At 33.8% G+C, this 16,953-nt stretch overlaps 1 protein-coding gene and 1 non-coding gene across 2 annotated transcripts in view; one reads left to right on the top strand and one right to left on the bottom strand.

The window, feature by feature from the left end:
* KCTD8 (potassium channel tetramerization domain containing 8) overlaps nucleotides 1–16,953 on the bottom strand; it is a 239,019-nt gene that overhangs the window by 185,862 nt on the left and 36,204 nt on the right. The gene's annotated exons all lie outside the window — the stretch shown is intronic.
* Nucleotides 7,947–8,081, top strand: LOC126032725 (small nucleolar RNA SNORA51). The gene has a single exon (XR_007503945.1). It is a non-coding gene; the product is annotated as a small nucleolar RNA SNORA51 (small nucleolar RNA).

Raw genomic sequence — 16,953 nt, forward strand, 5'->3', positions numbered from 1 at the left:
AATCCAAACCCCCGATTGTAACAACCACCCTAAACAACACAACTGCACAACAGCCCTCTCTGTCAATAATCTCATTAAATGTTAATGGACTAAACTCTCCCATTAAAAGACACATAATAGAGAAGTGGATTAGAAAACATAAACCAGATTTTTACTGCTTACAAGAAACACACCTACAAGTACAAGATAGGCACAGGCTTAGAATAAAAGGATGGAAATCAATTATCCAGGCCAATGGAAATCAAAAAAAAGCAGGGATGGCCATTCTTATATCAGACCAAATTGCATTCAACCTCAAGAAAGTGATCAGAGACAAAGAGGTGCACTACTTACTGATCAGGGGAACACTAGACCAAGAAGTGCTAAAGCTAGTTATCATCTACGCACCTAATGCAGTGCCAGCAAAATATGTACGGCAACTGCTTGCAAAACTGGAGAAACACATGAAGGGAAATGTGATAGTAGTGGGAGACCTTAGTACTCCACTATCATCACTGGACAGATCCACCAGACAGAAAACTAACAAAGAAATAAGAACCCTAAATGAAAAATTAGAATAACTAGGGCTCATAGAATTATATAGGGCCCTCCACCCCAGAAAGCAGAATACACATTCTTCTCAAGTCCACATGGAACCTTCTCCAGAATAGACCATGCCTTAGGATACAAATCTAACCTGCAAAAAATCACAAAGATAAGGATCATTAGAAGCACCCTGTCAGATCACTATGCAATAGAAGTCAAAATTGACTGTAAAAAAGAAACAATGGAGAAAATCCAACACCTGGAGATTAAACAACATGCTGCTCATATCAAAAATAATGGGAACAATATCTGTTGGCGTGGATGTGGCATGAAAGGCACTTTCATCCACTGCTGGTGGGAATGCCCTATAGTCCAACACCTTTGGAGAACAGTCTGGAGAGTGCTCAAAGAACTCTGAATTGAGCTACCATTTGACCCAGCAATTTCTCTCTTAGGTATCTACCCCCAAGTTCGAAGGACATTCATTCCAAAGTATGTGTGCACCCCACTATTTATCGCAGCACTCAGTGTAATAGCCAAGTCTTGGAACCAACCTTGATGTCCAACAACAGATGAATAGATCATTAAAATGTGGTATCTCTACACAATGGAATACTACATGGCAGTCAGAAATGATACAATCACAGATTTGCAGCAACGTGGATGGACCTAGAACATATTATGTTAAATGAAGTAAGTCAGAAGATGAAAGATAAACACAGAATGATAGCACTATTCTAAAGCACTAGAACATACACCTTATATACAACTAATACTCGACAATCAAATAACAGGGTTTAAGAGGGTAGAAATCCCAAACACTGTAACAGTCAACATATACCGGAGAGCAGTGCCCAAAACACATCAAAGAGGAACAACACAAACACTTGACTACGCACTATACCACAAAAAAAAAAAAAAAAGAACAGCAACAGCAGAAACAGCAGCATAGAAAGACCAGGTAAGTAATCAGCCTTCTACTACAAAGGTCCATAATAAGCCTTTAGGGATCTTATACAGGATTACAGGTAAAGGATACCATGGGAAACCACTGACTCCAACGGAAGCATGCCATAAAAATATGTTTTAATGCCTTAATCTTTCTATACTTAAAATAACCTTACAGCTTTTCTGTCTATAGGAGTTCTTGTATATAAAGGGTGGACAAACTAAGATAGCATCTGGGGGCTCAATCACACGAGATACCATACCCAGCTTGCACTATGAGAATATCCTGATAAAACTCTTTAACATTCCCTTTATCCCTAGGTAATACCTTCATTTAGGACTTGAAGCACGTGACCACCCAAACCACCAAAGCAGCAACTGTGACCTATACACTTATACTACAGGCCCTACTCATTGAACACATTCAAACAAACTAGCATTCCCTTGCTCTTTTCTCTACTCTTCTCACTACTGTTTTTTTTCTTTTCCTTTTTTTTCTTTTTTTCTTTTTCTTTTTCTTATTTCTTTTTTTTCTTTTTCTCTCCTTTTTTTTAAATTTATTTTCTCTTTTCTTTCCTGCCCCTTCCATATACTTTCCCTTTTCACCCCTTTGAAAATTTGACTATTCCTTCACCCCGCAATCCCATCCAGATTCCCCGCTTTAAAACTATTCACCCTCAGTTCCTATTCCATTAGGCATCAAGAAAGACCTTCCACCCCAGCGAACTAGTACCCAACCCCAAGCGAAGGGACAATCAGTCAAACCCACACCTTGCCCCCTACAAGAAAAGGCAACCAACTCCCCTGCTGACTCATGCTGCATAGTCCTCCTTACCAACCCTTCCTAACGTGGACTGTTACTTGAAACCGGACTTAGCTTTACAAGTATCCCCCAATGCATGAACTCCTCCCAAGTCCTCCCTACTGCAAATCTTTTTCCAATCTCAAGAAGGTCAGGTTGGGAGATGGAAAGGTGCCGGCAACCCACACACCACAAGAAAATCTCAAAAGACAATGGGGAAACCTATACTACCATCTTAAGTATAAGACCTGCATTACATACACTACCTCTTTAACTGCTTTTCCCCAAGATACTTTCTTGTATCACCTTGTTTCTTTAATTAATTTTTTACTTCATTTCTTAAAAATCTTTTCTCTTGTCATATATATAATTGAGCACATATTTTTTATTTCTATTTTTATCTTTTTGGGGTGTGTGACATGTTTTTGTTTTCTTCTCTCTCCACTCTCAAATGCACCAGCAATATAATGTAGCACCATTTCACCCTGCAAAGGCACACTAAAAAAAGGGGAAACCTTACATATAAAAATGAGCTCTTATTTATTAGGGATAAGAACTCATACTTGTTTACAATACAGGGGTATCTCCCACCTTGAAAATATGTCACATGGACCCAACTTAGACCCCAGGTGATTAGACACCAACCTTCCAGCCTTGAACCCTAGACCACAGACATAGAAACGACACACTTCTTCACAACAGCCACAGGAAACAAATCCCAACCAGGACATCCTTAACAGTGCTCGGAAACCAACAAGTGCCAGCCCTTAATATGATACCCTGACAACAAGGACAATGGGAACAACTTGACCTAAGAGCAAGTTATCCTACCTCACCAGCAACGATAAGACAAAATCAGAAGACTTGTCACCCTTTGGTCTGTCCAAATGCCAAGATCTTGATTTACAGATGACTGGCTGACAGAACCATGGCCAGACTGTATGTATCCTGGGACCAATAAAAAAGCCCTAGTCTAGGGTGTGAGCTACGACCTGCATAGCATCTATGATTCCTAGTTCCAGAGGTCTGGCTGAGACTATTGCAACAGAAGGGGACCTCTGGAAACATAATGGAAGATGCTATCCCAGGCCCATCCTAGGATCAGAGCAAAGACCAGGACCGCCAACCACAGAAGACGAATTAAAAAGACACTGAGAGAACAGAACTCTAGATCCACAAAGAAAGACATAATCATAAGTTCAACTCCTTGACTCATGCAGATACAGAGACTTCTAGATACAGAGGTCTGATTTTATCACCTAGGACGGAGTAGAAGTCTTCCATACATCACAAAAGCACCAAGATGAGAGTAAATGAACCTAAAAGGAGTCTATAGTTAATCCCCATGACAATATATTTCAAGGGTGGAGAAACCCTGTATCTCTTAGGCAAAGGAAATTCCTTTCCGAATGACCTCAATATTTACTGTGCATCTGCAGGAGGGAAAAAAAAAGCACAAAACATTTTTTTATTATTATTTACTTATCTTTTTTTGTTGATTCCATTGTTGTGGTTTGGCTATTGAAGTGGATGTCTCCATTTATATTTCTTTATTTATCTTCTTTTCTTTTCTTATGTGCTTGCCACTTTTTTTTTATCTCAATACCATGGCTTTTATATGGTGCTTACCCTTTTGTTTTGTTTTGTCTTCTTTTGTTTGTTTGGTATTTTTTTTTGAATGCTCACTGGATATTTTATTTGACAGTTCTTTATGTACTGTTGTGGTGTTTCACCTTCTTTTTCCCCTTCGTCTCTCAAACCGAAGGACTCTGCCCATTTCCGGAGCATCTGATTCTTTTTTTTTTTTTCCTCCAGGTTATTACTTTTCTCTTCTTCAAACAAAACCGCATAACTTGAACTATCTAATCCCGCCTCCCAATTGGGGGGGGGAATAAGGGAGGTACCAAGACCAAATAAGTGTAAGACCACTAAGTAGTAAGCTAGGCACAGAGGGGACCACTTATTCTAGCAGCCCCCGGGGGTAAGGGAAGAGGTTATGGGAAGAAGGACGGGAATGGAGGTGGAGGGAGGACAATTCGGTGATGGGAATTCCCCTGATTTTATGTTAATATGTATCTAAAATATTATTGTTAATGATATGTAAGCCACTATTAAAATTATTAAAATAAAAAATTAAAATAAAATAAAAAATTATTAAAATAAAAATTATATTTAATAAAAAATCATAGTAGGTAAAACATCCAATAATCAATTATATATTTAAAACTTTCACTCACTATGTTTTTTTGCACTGAAAGGTCAACCTTTTTTATAATATTTAAGTTGATTTGTTTCTAAATAATTTTTTAAAATAAGTTCTATAAATAACACAAATTCAGATAGCCACAAAAATAAGGTAAGTATAGATTACAGACTTCTCAATCTATCTTAGAAAAAATTTTAAAACCAGTTTATCAGGTAATACTGTTTAATATTTATTATCCAAGATTACAGTAATTTTTCTGGGTGATTATATAGATGTTTTATTATACATTATTTGATTTACTTAAATGAAAACTGTAGAAAAATATATACAAAATGATTCTGGAAGATAAAACACAAAAATGAGAAGAGCTGCTGGTATCTAAGAATTTTACCTACATTTTAGAAAAAGGTACAGATAAAAATTTAAAGAAAATAATTAAATATAAAGACCCTCATTAGACTTTAGTCATCATATTTTCATTCTAAATCATAATAGTAAATAAAAATAATTATAATTGTACATAAAGTTATTAAGATAATTTTAATCAAACCATAAATGCTAAATATTTAAATCATGCATATATAAGTTCTCAGAAACAAATAAGTGACAGATATTTTAAGATCTTAATATATAGTTAAACATAATTATTCACTCCAATAACTAATCTTTAAGTATTTCTTTATAACTACTTATATGAAGAAAATAAAATAAGCAAGATTGTTTATTTACATAACAACACATGGCATGTAATACATTTGCTAGGAATACACAAGATTACATAATAGCTATATGGTGAATATAGTAAAGTAGAAATTTGTATTTAAAGATTTCAAGAATTTCATTTCTTAGGAGACATAAGACTATATAAATATTTCATTTTTGACACTCAGATTAATAAAGAATGATTTACTATCAGAATTCTACTTTTTTGGTTGTGTATAAGGAAACAATGTCTGTGTATTTAGAAAACTAAATATGTATTTTGCTAGTAAAAGTAAAAGTAGAAAAGCAAATATATGAATATGGTGGAAAAATCTTTCCTCACATAAAGCAGCTGAAAATAAATAAATGTATTTGTATGGTTAGTATTTCACCATTTCTGTAAATACAAATCATCATAATAGAATAAATAGAATAAATCATTAGTAAATCAGGCTACTAAACTCTATAAAATTACTGTTTTTTTCTTAAAACATTTATGTTTCATTATTATTTAACTTGAAGTTATATGAACAACTTTTTCTCATTTAAAATATACTGATATATACTAATATACAAATTTATATAAAATGCATTTTACTTTCTAGTGAATATTGTATATAGTTCTCTAATATCTGTAGTGACTACAGAGTTACAACTCCATAGAATTATCTGTTAAGTTAATGCTATTGAAGAAAATATAAATATATATGGTAAATGTGAGTTTTCCTGGAAAATACTTCAAATTCCTAATAAAAATTTCATTCTTTCAAATTCATATTAAAATGCCAGACACTGGACAGGAGTAAAAGCATAGTGAGTAGGACACTTATCTTGCATGGAGCTGACCTGAATTCAATCCCCAACATCCCACATGTTCTCCCAAACACATCAATAGTAATTTCTGAATGCAGAGCCAGGGGTAACCCCCAAGCATCACAGGTGTGACCCAAGAAAAAAATGTCATGCATAATAAGTCACTAATATTTTGGTCACATTTAAAATATTTTATGTTATTTCTTATAATGCTCACAAGTGAAAAATGGTACAGCAGTCAGCTTTTTCAAATTTTTGTTCTAAAAAATGAGGCAGATTTCTCAAATTGTGTATGAGAGAATGAAATGGTGCTCATTCTGCCCATTCTAACACAAAGAATTAGGAATAACTAACTAGAACTTTAGTGTTTAAACAAGTTAGGCTTAATTTACCCTGTATATATGTTTGTATTCAAAGAAAATCTGGATTAGAAAAATAAGATAGAACTCCTAGAGAAAACCAGCATTTTCTTTATAAAATTGACCACATTATCATCACCCTTAGCTTGATTATCTTTACTTTAAATGAACACACAACTGGAAAATTAAATAATATATAAATTACTCTCTCATAGGAAAGAATGTAAGAGGATAGAGGTTGATAGAAATGAGCAGAAACAACAGCCCAGGGGCTGGGATTATAAAGTCAGAAACAGGCAATGCTGTACTCCTGTACAGGAAGCTGTGGTCATGCATGAGGCAGGAGATAAGCTGCCAGGCATTTCTAAGCAAAGGTCACAAAAGATAAAATTTGAAGTCACCTGGAAAGAAAAAAATGGGTAAAACAAACAGTGGAAGAGAAATAAGGAAAGGAGAGTGTAGCAAAGAAAATGCTGGAAGTAATACAAAAGCCAATAGATCAAAAAAGAAACAGCTGAAAGAACATGGGTATTCTCTTCTCAATGTTGATCGTGTATTAAAAAATTTCAAAGACTTCTTGGACTTTTGACAATAGCCAAGGGCTGATAACTAACATTTGCAGAACTCAAAGTAAAGATAAAAATTATCTGAATACTGCAGGTATAAATATTTAATGTGGAAATCAAGTGAATATATATCATTAGATAAATTATACTCTAACTTTCTACATTTATAAATAGGCAGTCTTAACAACTTGGAAGTCAGAGTAAAATTTAGAAATCTCATCTTCATTAAGATTTATTATCAGAGCATAGAGGCAACGAAATAATTTCTGATCAATACCCTCTCCCTCTCTACTCTTGTATTCTTCCCTAATATGAGAAGTTTCTCACACAGATTAAGATAATTAAGCTCAGCTGCAGTTTCTGAAAATACTTGCAGACCTGAAGACAGTAAAGGGAATAAAGTGCCTACATTGTATTTAGACAAATCTGTTTGAATTCCCCTCACCACATCTCATCATATGAGCACATGTTCAAGAAAAGCCCTGAGCATCACCAAGTGTGACCCAACCCTTACAACCCCCCCCAAATACTCCATTAAGGGCATCCCTTATATTTAAGATAAAAAACATTGGTAAAGATTTATCTTATGGAGTGATATTATCCAGAAATTAACAACAGACCTCCAGCAGGCTCAAGGTCCTATTTTACTGAAAATTACGGACTCCTTAGCACTTCAAGTGTTCTCTAAAAAATATAGGTACAACCACCCAATTCTTGACCTCACAGATAACGTAAGTTTTAGGGCAAAAACATCTGGAAAAAAACAAAGTGTGTCCAATCTAAAATGTTGCCCAGGAAGTAAATGTTTCCTGCTTAATTTTTAAGAAAAATCCTGCTATCAAAAGAAAAAGCCTGTTTACAGTACAGGCCGGTGTGGGGTGGGGAGGAAGGACACTTGGGATATTAGTCATGGGAATGTTGCACTGGTGAAGGATTATATGTATATATATATATATATATATATATATATATATATATATATATATATATATATATATATATATATGAAAGAAAAGTAAATATAAGGCCTCCCAATTCTTGCCACAGGCTGTGTTCTTTATACTGACTGTATAGAATGAGGAGGTACAGTAAATGCACCCCATATACACCTCAACACAGGCCCTTTGCCTGGTCTGTATTGTGAATTGGAGGGGAAAAAAAAGAGAAAAGAGAAAATGAGAAAAATTCATCAAAGGACTTCTTTCTTTATATATTCTGTTTATTGTTCTATGTCTATCTGGTATTGTTTAAGAAAATCATTTATTCTGTGGATCTTGATAGATTGGTAAGGACTTGCTATCTTAAGGATCTATAATCTTGTTTGTGCTGTATTATCTTATTTTACTTTTCTTTGCCTTTTGACTAATAAGATTCTTTGTGAGAATTAGGAAAAATAAATCATTCCTTACTCTATATTGCCAAAACTGTTCTCATAATTCTATTTGGCATATATAGGCAAGTTTGCTGCATAGGTATTTTATTTTCTCCAGGTTGACAAGACTATTATTAATATTCTCCTATGTGTAAAGTTATTAATTTTTTAAAATAGAGATTTCCCTGATGAACTAACTATATGTCCTGCCATATAGTTAAGAAACTACCACCAATTTAACCTGTATGCTACATTCTACTATAATACAATAGTTAAACATACTTTAATGAATATATCTTATTGTAAAAAAATGCAGTGAGGGCCCGGAGAGATAGCACAGCGGTGTTTGCCTTACAAGCAGCCGATCCAGGACCTAAGGTGGTTGGTTCGAATCCCGGTGTCCCATATGGTCCCCCGTGCCTGCCAGGAGCTATTTCTGAGCAGACAGGCAGGAGTAACCCCTGAGCAACGCCGGGTGTGGCCCAAAAACCAAAAAAAAAAAAAAAAAAAAAACAAAACAATGCAGTGAATGTCAGGAGATAGTGTAGTGATAAGGCATAGTCTAGCATGCAACCTGCTCCCACATAGTACCTAAGAATTCCCTGACGAAGCCTTGAAAATCCCCAGCCTGGCTAGAGAAATGACCCAGATAATGCCTGATACTCCAGACCCTAAGTAATAATGCATCCTCGGGCCTTTTCCTTAAAATACCAACCTGGTTGGCCAAGAATTCCCAGTGGACTACAGGGACTTCTGAGCTCTACTTAGTAGGTTCACCCACAAAGAATAAAGAAACAATAAAACATATATAAAAAGAGTTTGGGGTTGGAGGGATAGCACAGCGGTAGGGTGTTTGCCTTAGACACTGAAGGATAGTGATTCGAATCCCAGCATCCCATATGGTCCTCGGAGCCTCCCAGGAGCAATTTCTGAGCATAGAGCAAGGAGTAACCCCTGAGCACTGCCAGGTTGTGACCCAAAAAACAAAAACAAAAAAAAAAATAAGAAGAAAAAGAAAAGTTTATATTCACACTTGAGCTATATTATAATAAAGCTCCTTGTCATTAAAAAATTACTCAATATCCTTTGCTATATCAGTCCTAAACATAGTAAATTTAAACAATTAATTATTACCCATAAATGTATGAGTTGGTAATGCAGACACAGTTTTACTAAATACCCTTGCTCAAAATATTTTGTTACATTGCAGTCAAACTGCATTAAAATTGGGAGATATGTCTGGCAGAGAATATACTTTCAAGAGTCCGTGGAAAGGTTGGATTGACAATATCACTTATTAGTTAGCTATAGGTTTTCTTTTCATCTTTCCCATATGGATCTTCACAGAGTACCTCACAGCATAGCACTCTGAGTTTTCTCAGAGAGACTAAACAAAAGTCAAACATTTAAGAAAAATCGCAGTTCTGGGGCCAGAGAGGTGGCTCAGAGGTAGGGTTTGCCTGGCACACTGCTGACCTAGTACTGACTGCAGTTTGTTTCCCCGTTTTCCTATATGGTACTCCCAGCCAGAAGCGATTTCTAGGTGCATAGCCAGGAGTAACCTCTAAGTATCACCGTATGTGACCCTAAGACCCCCCTCAAAAAAAGAAAAGTCACAGTCCTTTTGTAATAATCTAAAAAGTAATATCTTGTGCCCATCCAGTTATCCAGCAAGGGTCAACTTCCATCCTCCCAGTGCTTTTGGGACTGAAGTTCCCCCCCAGCTGATGACTAAGAATGGGTCCCAGGAATATAATGAGACACACTTTATTCTATTCTAAAAATACTTATATAGAATAAGAGGAACGGATAGATGCAAGGTAGCAGGGGCACAGGCATAACAAAGCCATAGCCAGGGTGGAGTCAGATACCAGGGAAAAGAAAAGAGCTTAGGAAAGTTTCTGGGGCAAATTGTGGGCCAAAAAAATGTCCTACATTTTCCCTTAACCTTAATTCCCTTAACTGGAGTCAGACCGAGAATAAGCACTAATCATGGGAAGATAATACCCCTCTTTATGCTGTCCTTCCCCCTTTCTGGAGTGGGATCTTGAAGCTTTCACCTCAAGAAGAATCTCCAGAGCAGTTGCTCCATGGTGTACTGTCTGCCAGACAGTTTGGAAACAACATCACAGTAAGGATCAAACTGTATCTCATTACCTTCCCTCCATTCTATTCATCAGAAGAGTCTATTCCCACCACCACCAAGTGTGGCCTACCCACCAGCACTGCTGGGCTTGAACAGCACCACATTGCCAGGACTTATGTTTGGCTTGGCAGATATTGCTCAGAGCGATCCCCTGAGGGATACTTGGAGCAACAACTGATTTCTAACCATAAGAAAACTCTATATATTAAGGATTAAAATTACAGCTGTGCATGAAAAAAGTTCAATCTTCTTGCAATAATTTCGCACCTAGTGAAAATTTGTTGGTATATTTTTGCGTCAATATACTGATAAGTATATACCCTAACTTAATTTCTACAAACCATTTTATTTCCTTTTATAACTAAAAGAAAGACAAAATCATATTTCAGAAGGAGTAATATGGGAAGAGTCAAAATTAATAAAAATGTCACTTATATATAATGCAAAGAAAATATTAGTAGCAATGTAATTCAAATAAAATTCTAATCTGCTTCTATATAATTTGCTTCTTCAATTTTATTTTGTGCTGTGTGCATAAATTCTTTTGAGAAGGTGATTATTATTACCTACATATATTTATGTTTAGTATTTATTTGTTTATGTACATATTGCATACAAATATACATCAACTATCCTCTTATAAATGAATGAGCATAAATTTAAATACATATATAATATAAAAACATTAAAAGAGATGAACTCAACAATTGCTTCTTAAGGTTAAGATACACATCAATATATATGGTTTTATTCATTGACATGTGATTTATAAAAAGAAAAATTGGATTTTAATATCTTTGATTATCATATGTAATTGTATTGGTTCATTGTAATGTGCATATCTTTATATCTAATTAATGTAACTTTATATTTTTAATAAAACCTGATAAATTACATCTTCAACAAAGGCAAGTCTAGTTATCTATGTATTTATTTATCTTTGATTTTAGGGTCAAACCAGTGGTGGTTCAGGGATCACTTCTAGCCTCTGTAATTAGGGATTACTCCTGGAGGACTTGGGAGACCATATGTGGTGCTAGGGACTGAACCCTCGCTGACCACATGCAAGGCAAGAACCCTATCAACTCTAGCCCAAGGGGAAGGTGTTTTTTAAATTTATGTGAAAAAATGTAGTATTAAATACATATAGTCTGCCAAGAATTGGAACTTTCAGCAGCTTCCATTCTTAAAAGTATAACAAACCAGTTAATGAGCTTTCTTGAATCACTTTAAACTTTTATATTTATATTGTTAAAATTGTTCAATAAAACAATTTATTTTTCAATTGCATGAATTTCAAATATGTAAAGAGGCTCTTCTGGATGCTAAAGAAAGAGATTGTCTTAGTAATAAGGGTTGATAAATCAATTGATTAAAGAAATAGTGAATTATCATAGATATTTCTTAAAGAGATTAGAGGAAGCAAATATCCACTTGACTTTTTTCTTAGATGTCAACTGAATCATTATTTGATTTGTTTGCTAATTTAAAAGCTTTATGCTATGGGGCTAAGGAAACTAATACAGGGGTCAGCATGTGCTGCCAGAGTCCAGTCTCTGACATGATATGGACCCTCTCTTAGGAAATACACATGCCAGAGGAAATACAGTTTAGGAGTCAGAATATGATGTTCATTCTTTTTCAGTTCTGCCCTCCTCCATAACTCTCAATATCACACTGCTATCCCCCTGACACTAATCAATGGTTCCTTGCAAAATGGTTCCTAGGGATCAAAGAATTACTTAGGATCCACCACAAGACAGTTTTTTGTTTTTGTTTTTGTTTTACATGGTCTGAACAGGTCTATGAAAAAAGGTAATAAAATTGTTTTAGATATTGGTGAACTGAATCATTTGTGTTTGTTTGGGGAGGTCTTTCACATCTAGTGATGCTCAAGGCATTCTCCTGACTCTCTGTACTCAGGATTTCTCCTGATGGTAAGCAGAGGGAATTATATGGGATATTAGGGATCAGACTGAGGTTGGCTATAAGCTATATCTCTGAACCTCGTGAACTGAATTTAGGGCTAAACAAAATTGCAAAGATATATTTAAACCTAAAGCATATTTTGGAAAATAAAATAAAACTACCTTTTGTTTTTTGGCAAACACTGAGAGACACATACATTCCATTAGCTTTTCCTCCTATGTTTTCCATTCTTTTCTCTAAAGATTGGAAATATAAATATTTTTTCCAAAAATGTATTGCTGGTGAATTAGAAAGTTTAAATGGTTCTTAACACTAGACTAGATGGCAATATCTGAATGTTTTCTGAAAATATTTTTGTTTGCTTTGCTTCTTTATAATTTTATAAAAGAAGCAGAATCGTGACATCACTTTTTTTCCTTGTTCCTTCCATTAATACAGCTAATACACCTGATATCTGAGTTTTCATTTTTAGACCAAGAAAGACTTTTTATGATGAAAAAACTCTGATAGTATTGAGTAACTGCAACAAGGTCTGTGTGAGAATATTAATGCCTTGTTATTGTGAGAAAATTTATCATTCTAAATATTTATTATTTTCAAATAAAATCCTACTACATGAAGGTAGTGACTTTGTCTTTACTGAGTCAAAATATTTTTATTTTTGAGAACACTGTAAAGATCAAATAAATAGTAAGAGAAACTATGCTCTAACGATGCTACATATACACATGTAGTAAGTAGCAAAAAAAGGCATGTTCAGGTTGAATCAGACTTGTTTGATTTGATATTGATTTAAGCTTAAATATTTTGTCTTGAGAAAAAATAAATAATAAAAATAACCAATATAGCATGGAGTTTATGTAATTATATATATAATATGGCACATGATATGGAAAATATGGCACAAATATTTGTTTTCCTTTGGAATACTCAAAATAGAACGAAATAGGGCAGGATCTATAGTATAGTGGTAGGGAGTTTGCCTTGTATGCTGCTGACCCAGGACAGACCATGGTTTGATCCTCCAGGAACAATTTCTGAGTGCATATCCAGGAGTAACCCCTGGGCGTCATTGGGTGTGGCCCAAAACAACCAATAAAAAAAAGACCAAAATATTCTCCCTGCCTCCACTTTCTAAACTTAATTTTCTTTTTGATATATGATAGAATTTTTACTTTTAATTCATATAATTTGGAAACTCAAACAAGAGTACTTAAAGTATCACTTTTATAAAACATAAACCTAGGTTCTACTTGATGTGTTCTTTGTTATATTAATGAGAATATCTTCAAATAAATAAAATGATGCCTGTGTAAATGTCTATTGTTTACCAAGATATAAAGCAATCAGACCTTATTTTTCCTTCTAGTTTATTTGATTTCTTAGTCACATTTTATTTTATAGTGAATATCTCATGTTTTGAAGTAAATATTACATGCATAAGTACTAAAATTTTAATTAAGCTAGTGACAGTAAACTAAGAGCATAGAATGATTTGGATGTACATCAATATTCTCTTAAATTATATGTTCTTATTAATCAAGAGATACTACACAAATTATTACATTCAGATTAATTTATATCTAAAAAATAAACTGACTATTGATATAACTTGGTATTATAAGATACATTATTTTAGATTGACAATTTTAAAATATTTTATATTCTAATGATTACAACTTAGAAATTGCAGTTTGTGCATAAAATTTTTCTCTATGGTTTTTTTTCTTACTATTCTTGGTACTAGAGTCATACTCAACAACATTTAGGAACTGCTACCAGCTCTGTGTCCAAAGTTAAAGCAGTGCTTGGGGAACTATGTAGTGCTTGATATCAAACCTGGAGGTTCTGCATGCAGAGTATGCACTAAGTTCTTTGGCCTATCTATTTAACTCCAAAAGTTTCATTTGAATTTTAAGACTAATGTTTTTTAATTGTGACTAACTTGTCATAAATAAGGTGAGGTAGATAAATATGTTCTTTATATTGCTATGCTCAAAGTGAACTTTTTTGATAAAACTGTTTTGTTTTAAATATATAATGCAATTACTAACATTATAGGAGCAACTTTATTTTTGTTTAGTTACTAAAGAAAACAAACAGCCCCACTGTTCTCTGAATAAATGCAATATGATTTTAGAAATTATTCAACACTAAATATTTTATATTTTTCTAATTTTATTTGCAAGACCAAATGTATATTCTTACTTAAGCTCTATAACTTTGGAATGATGGCATAATTTTTGATTTTGCTATATGTACTAAACTGAAATCAGATTCTAGTTCTGAAGAGTCAGCAAAGCTATTGTTTGCTATCCTAATGATCCTAAAAATAACTGTACTCCTCTAAGACCTAGAAATGTGCTCACTACAATCAATGCTTAAATATGGAATGCTACTGTCAAAATATTGCACCTTTCCGACATTTTGTGGTGTAACTATTTTCAGCAGGAATGGGAATTTAGTGTCAGCGCTTTTCCTAACTATGACTTAGCAGTGATCAGTATTCTTGCATTGTAGGCTGGGAAGAAAGTTCTTCTTTGTCCTTATCTGTTCTGACAAGTTCTGATATATTTAGGCTTATCTCATGAATATCATTTGGTGATATATTTGGCATTTGGTAAAAATAGCTATTTTCAGCTGTACAGAGATATAGTTTATAATAAACTTTATATTGCAATTTTCAAGGAAGAAATTATGATAAAGCAAGACCATTATCTTCCTATAAATTAAATATCACCATTTTTATACTTTTTATTTGGCCTGGAAAGGAAGTTGTATTCACCATTTGGAATAATATTACTTAGTAATTTATTCTAAAGAAAGAGCCAAATATGTGAAGAGCCTGGTAAAGAGTACCTATCTGAGAAAGAATAACAGCAAAACAAATAAAAAAAAGAGTCATATATAGTCTAGGAAGTGAGAGAATGCTCAAGTTATTGAAGTATATTGACACTTATGGAAAGAATTATGAGTTGAGGTCACAAAACAAACAAGAATGAGGTCATGCAGATCACCCAAGGTCTATGGAAAAAATTGATATTAAATTGGTAGGCAACAAAGTCAGAGAATAAATCTTATAATATAATCTTCACTAATGCCACCATACATTTGGTTCAGAGAAGAAAAAGAATCCATAAGTTAAAGTGGGGAAGAAGAAGATATGTCTCAAAGTCCAGAGGTGAGAGAGTTTAGGTAGTGAGAGAAGGAACTCACAATGTCATGCATTAACAAGAAAGTCATAGAGATAGCTCAGTGTATTCGTTATTTGAGAATAATTTCAATTAAACAAAGGAAAAATGTATAATCCACATTGTGTAAGGGTATAATACAATTTGGGGTTAAAGAATTCAAGTAGGTGAATTCTGAAATTGAAGAAAATTAAAAAATATAGTTTAGGGGAAGACAAACCATTCAAGTAGAAGATTAGTTAAAAGAAAGAGGTTAAATGTGAAAATTATAGTTTTGATGAAGATACAGACAAAGAAAGCCAGTAGAATAGGAATTGATGGAACAGAGGCAGAATCTATAGAGTTCTGAATTTGCAGTGGAAGAGTTAACCTTGGGCATAAATTGAAGAGAATTGTGCTCATTTAAGATGTAAAAAGCTACAATATGTATATATTGATGGTCATTCACCTAATAAACAAACATGGAAATTAAGGCTTGGGAACTTGAAAATAAAAATGACACTTCTAAAACTATAGACTCTTACAAGAAACCAATAGCAAAAAAGTGAGAGTAAAAATCTAAGTTCGGAAAGTATTAATCACAGTTGACAAGAAAAACATCCAGATTTAAATGTTAGTTTTTTACATCCCTACAGTTGATAAAGAGATCAATATTTATTCTGATCTACTCTGGATATTACTGAAAATAAATACATTATACTTGCACAGATCAACTCGTCACATTTTCAAATGATCTGGGAAGTACTTAATGATCCCCCCCCACAGTTCTTTAATCTAGCATTTTTTCCAAGATAAAAAGAATGTGAACTAATTAAAAACTAAAATATTTACTATCAAATGAATCCATTGTTCCTAATACATTTTTCAAATCATATAATTTATATTTCAATTACATTTCTGTTTATATAAACCTTTGTTATTACTAGGATAATGCAAGGAAACTCAGCTTTTATTTTCTTTAATTTTTAATTAATTTCTGTAAAGTTTACTAAATGCTACAAGAATAGCCTGCCTTATCTACCCAACAGCAATTGTGGACATAAGACATTTACAAATTTTTGAAGTACAGGATTTAATTTAATCTCCATTACTTTAATCGGATAATGTTGTCAGGCCCAAATTGTGGTATTTCTGTTCCCCATTCCATTGCTTCAAACATGTGGTTACCATGCTCATACTGGAGAGAAGAAATAAACACAAACAAATCAAAATCAGTAGTCTTAACAACTTTAATTCTGTAAATTCAGCCAACCTCCTGAGAATTTACTATATGGTTATTTTATATTAATTAAATAGATAACTTTGGTGAACATTTATTGTTGTTTTGATCATGAGCATAAGATGCTCTTTGACCTGGTATAGTCAGCATATATTGCTGACTGTTTTCAAACAGT

Source organism: Suncus etruscus, chromosome 16, assembly GCF_024139225.1.
Source record: "Suncus etruscus isolate mSunEtr1 chromosome 16, mSunEtr1.pri.cur, whole genome shotgun sequence".
Lineage (NCBI taxonomy): Eukaryota > Metazoa > Chordata > Mammalia > Eulipotyphla > Soricidae > Suncus > Suncus etruscus.